This window comes from Clupea harengus, chromosome 9, assembly GCF_900700415.2.
Source record: "Clupea harengus chromosome 9, Ch_v2.0.2, whole genome shotgun sequence".
NCBI classification, from domain to species: domain Eukaryota; kingdom Metazoa; phylum Chordata; class Actinopteri; order Clupeiformes; family Clupeidae; genus Clupea; species Clupea harengus.
Window position 1 is genome coordinate 30,087,149 of NC_045160.1, and position 7,500 is coordinate 30,094,648.

Genomic DNA, 7,500 nt, shown 5'->3' on the forward strand with positions numbered 1-7,500 from the left:
CTGACTAAGCTTGCGGTAATGTGATGGTCAATAAACTACACTACTGGCGAGAAATATTTCACCAAACACACACACACACACACACACACACACATTCCTTGATAGCAAAAGGTCAGTGGACCAGCTTGTTTGTGGTTAAGCTTCTTGGTGAGCTATTGTCTTAGTCAGACAGACTAGTTGTCAAACTGCAGGATGCATCATCAAGATGTTTGAACAACGCCGAGTCTATTCGCACAGCGTCATTAGCTGACCGTCACCCTTGACGACGCACGGGTCAGGGAGACTCGGATTCCGCTCAGCAGGGCGTTCGATTCGCGTGCGTTAACTGCCGCTGCTGTGGTAAGGGAATAATAATAAAAAATAAACTTTATTTGTATAGCACCTTTCATGCAATACAATGCAACTCAAAGTGCTTAACAGCAAAGAAAAATTACGTGCACAAAGAAATTACAAGCACAGTGAATGAATAAAATAAAAAATAGAATACATAAAATGTATAACATAGAAAATAAAACTCTGCAGAGATATAGTTGATCTAACCCCTTAATATCAAGTTATATCACGATGAAGATCAAAGTAAAACACATTAAATAAATACAAAATAATAATACAAAAATAAATCTGAAAACCTGATATCTATAGGCAGTGTGTTCCATAGCTTTGGGGCGTAATTGACAAAGGCTGCGTCCCAGGTTTTCTTACGGCTGTTGCTGGGAACCTCCAATAAACCAGCATTCGACGATCGCAATGTTCTTGAAGGCAAGTATTTGACTAGGGAGATTACCAGGTAACTTGGTCCTGGCCCATTAAGGGCTTTGTATATTAGGAGAAGGACCTTAAAGTCAATTCTAAAAGTGTGATAACTTAGTTTCCATTAAATGAGGATTCAGTCCAGATGATCATGTTCAGTATTTAATATAAGAACTCACAGAGGTTGTAGATAACGTACATCACTCAGGTTAGGTATCTGCTTAATCTACTGTCAATGTCTTGACCTCCAGGGTTAACTGTACCTCCTGATGGAGTGGGGTGGTATTGCAATAGTATCTATATGAACCAGATAATCACGATACCACAAAAAGTTACTGGAAGCCAGTGCAGAGCAGCTAAAACTGGACTAATGTGCTCTCTCCTCTTGGTTCTGGTTAATAGCCGAGCTGCAGAGTTTTGAATAAGCTGAAGTCTCTCAGAGGCCAGTTAGAATTTCATTACAATAATCAAGCCGGCTTGAAATAAAGGCATGAATCAGTTTTTCAGCATCTTTTTGATTTATAAATGGTAGTACTTTAGCTATGTTTCTAAGGTGGAAAAATTATGTTTTTGTCTCCTCGTTAACGTGAGACTTGAAGTTTAGATCTGAATCTAAGATAACACCAAGACTAGTGACCTCAGATTTAATCCAGGGAGTTAATTTCCCCAGATTATTAAACATCATTTCTCTTTTAGTTTTTAGGGCCAACTAGTTGGATCTCAGTTTTGTCCTTGTTTAACTTTAAGAAATGTCAAAATTCTATTGAAATTCCTCCAGGGTATTGTTTTCTTTGAGAAAGGAGTTAATTTGCCCTGAAACTATATTTTCAAGTATTTTACTAATGAATGGAAGATTTGATATTGGCCTATAGCTGTTCAGTGCATTACTATCTAGGTTGGGTTTCTTTTAGTGAGGGTTTTACAACAGCTGTTTTGAAGGCATCTGGGAAGGTGCCTGTTTAAAGAGATATATTTATAATCTTCAGGACATGACTTGAAACACTGTTGAACTTCCGCTTAAAAAATGCTGTGGGGGGGGGGGGGGGGGGGGGGGGGGGGGGGGGGGGGCACTGTGGCGGGAGCCAATAAGCCCCCCATTTACGGGCTCCAATGACACAGGTTCGATTCCGGCCTGTTGTAGTTTCCCGATCCTCTCCCCACCTCTTCACTCCTCCTCACTTCCTGTCCAAAATACTTCACGGTCCTATCCAAATAAAGGCTAAAAAGCCCATAAATAAATATTTAAAAAGAAAAAGACAGGTACAGGTACGGGGTCAATACATGAGTTGGAGGAGTTGCACTCAGTGACAGTCTTACAAAGATCCACCAATGTGATGCAGGTGAGATTCCCCATGGTTGCATCTTTTTTTACAGTGTTTTCTGAGGCCATCTGCGTTTACATAACACTGGCTCTAATTGAAGTTATCTTGCTATTGAGGAACAGCGCGAGTTCTTCACATTTAGATGCGGAGGACTGCGGAGGAGTAGGGGCAGTGTGGAGTAGCTGGTCGATAGTGGAGAATAATATTCTAGAATTTCCAGCATTCTCTGTGATAACCTTGGAAAAGTGATCCTTTCTTGCCAGACGTATTGCTTTGTCATAGGCAGTCATGGCCTCTTTGTATGTATTGCAGTGAAATGTGAGCCTAGTTTTCCTCCATTTTCTTTCAGCTGCCCGACAGATTCTCTTACTCTCATTAACATTGTTATTATTTAACCAAGGAGAGATTCTTTTATTTGACTTCTTTTTAGTCTTTAGTGGAGCAACAGTATTTAAAACAGATGACAAGGTATTGCTGAAATCTTCAACCATGTCATTTAAGGAGCAGTCATAACTGTATGGCTCATACGATCTCATAATATTAGTGAAATTTGCTTCAGCCTTACCATCTATGAATCGCTTTTGAACCAAACATTCCCTTTTAGTCTTTGTTAAGATTAGGTTGGCATCAAAAAACACACAGTGATGGTCAGAGATAGGTAGTTCACATACTGAAACATTATCAATGTTTAACCCTGTTGTTATTACTAAGTCTAGAGTGTTACCATGTTGATGTGTGGCTTCATTTACATGTTGGGTAAGTTCAAAGCTGTCCAGTAGATTCATGAGCTCCATAGCTTTGGAGTCATTCTTCTTATTAACATGAATATTCAGATCTCCATTTAGGATCAATCTATCATATCTAGTGATACAAGTGAGATCAGCTCTGAGAATTGGCACTCTGAGATCTTTTGAATGAAGAGTGCATTACAAATAAAATAAAATATTATTATTATTATTATTATTATTATTATTATTAATAATTCCTGCAGAAATAGTGATTGAATATTTTGGTGGTTGATGTATTGGAATGATGAGCACTGATAAATCTGCTTTGAGCTCAAGAGCAAGGTATTCAAATGATGTAAATTCACCCAGGTCAATGTCTCTGCACACACATACACACACACACACATCCTGTGCAGAAAAAATGGCTGCAATCCCTCCTCCCTTCTTGTTTTCTCTGACTGACTGATAAAAACTATAATTTTGGGGACAAGCCTCTATCAGTGTTGCTACGTCATCGCTGCCCGTTATCCACGTTTCAACTAAGAACATACAATGCAACTTCCTGTCAGTTATCAGATCATTAACCAGAAAGGATTTGTTAGCTAATGATCTGATCTGATTAAAAAGAGCACATTTCAGCTGTAGGGATTCTGTAACAGGTGTAAGATTACTGAGACAGGCACCACATGGTCTGTGATTGACAGGTCTAAGATTACTGAGACAGGCTGTGATTGACAGGTGTAAGATTACTGATGGTCTGTGAGTGACAGGTGTAAGATTACTGATGGTCTGTGATTGACAGGTGTCAGATTACTGAGACAGGCACCACATGGTCTGTGATTGACAGGTGTAAAGATCACTGAGAGGCTGTGATTGACAGGTGTAAGATTACTGAGACAGGCACCACACGGTCTGTGATTTTTACGATGTGTTCGACGGCAGCCTCTGTGAATATAGCGAAGGCGACGTAGAAGTCCAAGGCTTTTTGATAATGTCAATGCATCCAGCAATGGTGGGTTGGTTGAGTTTCAGGAGTTCCGAGGTGGAGTATCCATCGCCATGCCAACCAGAGGAGAAACACCAGAGGTGGAGTATCCCAGCGCCATGCCAACCAGAGGAGAAACACCAGAGGTGGAGTATCCCAGCGCCATGCCAACTAGAGGAGAAACCTGTCCAGCGCCATGCCAACCAGAGGAGACGTGGAGTATCCCAGCGCCATGCCAACCAGAGAAGACGTAGAGTATCCCATCGCCATGCCAACCTGAGGAGAAACCAGTCCAGCGCCATGCCAACCAGAGGAGACGTGGAGTATCCCAGCGCCATGCCAACCAGAGAAGACGTAGAGTATCCCATCGCCATGCCAACCTGAGGAGAAACCAGTCCAGCGCCATGCCAACCAGAGGAGACGTGGAGTATCCCATCGCCATGCCAACCAGAGGAGACGTGGAGTATCCCAGCGCCATGCCAACCAGAGGAGAAACCAGTCCAGCGCAGAAGCCCAAGAGGGTCTCGCAGAATAAGCTCTCAAAAGACAGTTGTCGCCATAGTTACAGCACGTCATGCTATGAGCCAAATCTGTTAAACTCCTAAAATTTGCAGACGACACATCAGTCATCGGCCTCATCCGTGATGATGATGAGTCTGCATAGAGGCGGGAAGTTGAACAGCTGGTCCTGTGGTGCGGTCGTAACAACCTAGAGCTGAACACGCTCAAAACCGTGGAGATGACAGTGGACTTCAGGAGGAGCCCCCCAGCACTGCCCCCCCTCATCATACACAACAGCACTGTGTTGGCTGTGGAATCCTTCAGGTTTCTGGAATCCACAATCTCCCGGAATCTGAAGTGGGAACCCAACATCAACACCATCATCAAGAAGGCCCAGCAGAGGATGTACTTCCTGCGCCAGCTTAGGAAGTACAACCTGCCTCAGGATCTGCTGATCATGTTCTACACCGCAGTCATAGAGTCTGTTCTGTGCACTTCAATCACTGTCTGGTTTGGATCGGCCACCAAACTGGACAAGAACAGACTCCAACGGTCAGTCAGGTCTGCAGAAAAGATCATTGGTGCCAATCTGCCCACCATCCAAGACCTGTACACCTCCAGAGTCAGGAAACGGGCAGGAAAAATCACTGCAGACCCCTCACACCCCGGACACAAATTATTCAAACTCCTCCCCTCTGGTAGACGCTACAGATCACTGTTCGCCAAAACCTCCAGACACAAAAACAGTTTCTTCCCCCTCGCCGTCTCACTACTGAACAACTAACCCACTGTAGCATATATATTTATATTTATATATTTATCCCTGCACTTCTCGCACTCTCCACTTCTTCTTTGCACTACTGTTGTGCAACATTTCACAGCTACTGTATATAGCCATTCCGCCTTGTACATACTTTTTTAAACTCCTTAGTTCATTGCACTGTTGCACTGTTTGTTTGTTTGTATTGTATTGTATTGTGTTGTATATTTTGTGTAAGCACACTGAGAGTCACTTTACCAAGTCAAATTCCTTGTTTGTGCAAACTTACTTGGCCAATAAAACCTGATTCTGATTCTGATTCTGATTCTGATTCTGAATTAAAATTATTTTAAAAACTAAAATAAAAAATGATAAATAGTTAGAAAAAATCCTGCAAAATAGGCACATATCAAGTCCGAGGGCAAAGGGCCAGGTGTGTAAACATGTGTGTGTGTGTGTGTGTGTGTGTCTGAGTGTGTGTGTGTGTGTCTGTGTGTGTGTGTGTGTGCGTGAGTGTGTGTGTGTGTGTGTGTGTGTGTGTGTGTCTGAGTGTGTGTGTGTGTGTGTGTGTGTGTGTGTGTGTGTGTTTGTGCTCGGGCACCACCTGGGCTACATCTGTGTGCGATGCTGTTGCCAGGTGGCCATCAGACGCTCCCCTCCTGAGAACACTGCAAGTCTGCCCTTTAGCGCCCCCTGCTGGTGTGTGTGTGTGTGTGTGTGTGTGTGTGTGTGTGTGTGGGTGTGTGTGTGTGTGTTTGTGTGTGTGTGTGTGTGTGTGTGTGTGTGTGACAGAGTGGGGTGTGTGTGTGTGTGTGTGTGTGTGTGTATGTGTGTGTGTGTGACAGAGTGGGGTGTGTTATAAGTTACTAGTTACAAGTCTTTTATTGTCAGATGCACAGAATAACACAGGGTCAGACTGGGCACTGACATTCTTAAGACAAGGCACCGCACAACAACCTACCATAACATAACATAACATAACATAACATAACATAACATAGTATAACATAACATAACACAACATAACATAACATAACATAACATAGTATAACATAACATAACACAACACAACACAACACAACACAACACAACACAACACAACACAACACAACACAACACAACATAGTATAACATAACATAACATAACATAACATAACATAACATAACATAACATACACTCTGTACAAGTACTCTGAACATAATGTACACGTGTTAAACACATAATAACCTATACATATAATGATAACATGCAATAACCTTACTAAATATACAAGATAAATATATAATACAGTATGCTAAACCTATAATAACCCGTACACATAATACTAACATATATACACATAACATATAATACACATATACTAATCTATGCTAACCTACAGACAAATCTAGTGTGGGAGTTACATGTAGTGCAATATTACTGATTAGTTTATTACTGATAGTGCAAACAGTAAGTTGAAAGTGACAGTGTATGTAAAGTGGTGAGAGTGTATCAATGTCCATTTAGCAGCCTGATGGCCCTTGGAAAGAAACTGTTCTCCAGTCTGCGGGTACGAGACGAGGCAGCGGGGTAAAAAGTCTGAAGGCTGGATGGTAGCAGTCTTTTAGGATCCTGCCAGCTTTCCTGAGGCATCGTGTGTGGTAGGTGTCCTGCAGGGCTGGGAGCTCCCTGCCGATGATGAACTCTGCAGTCCTGACCACACTACGAAGGGCCTTGCGGTCCTTGGCTGTGCAGCTCCCATACCACACTGTGATGCAACCAGTCAGAATGCTCTCTATCATGCATCTGTAGAAGTTTGTGAGGATGACTGACTCCATGCCAAACTTCTTCAGTCTCCTCAAGAAGAAGAGGCGCTTCCGGGCCGCTTTGACCACCTTGTCTGTTTGAGCAGACCAGGTGAGGTCATTGCTGATGTTGACCCCGAGGAACCTGAAGCAGCTGAAGTTTTCCACTACGGAACCGTTGAAATGTTCCACTACGGAACCGTTGAGGTGCAGGGGGGCGTGCACCTCCTCCTGCCATCTCCTATAGTCCTATAGTGTGTGTGTGTGTGTGTGTCAGAGTGGTGTGTGTGTGTGTGTGTGTGTGTGACAGAATGGTGTGTGTGAGTGAGTGTGAGCAGGGATGGATTACCGAACGGGCCCAGGGGCCCATGAGCTCAGGGGGCCCCTAAGCCAGAGCCTCTGCGTGAAGTCGCTGTTATGTATCTCTTATTTGCGGTTGAAAAAGGTGTATTTTGTTAATTTGCTGTTGGCTTTAATTGAGTGTACCTGTGCTTTGTTAGAAAATGTGCATGTGTCCCAGGTGCGTAACTGCAGACAATGCAGCCAGCGCGGAAGGTTCGTAGGCAAAGCAGACCCTGCTTTCTTACTTTTCTCAGACATAAGAATGTCAAAGTGTCGCTAGTTTAATGCGACAGTGATCAAGGATGATTGTTTTTGGACTTCTAAGGA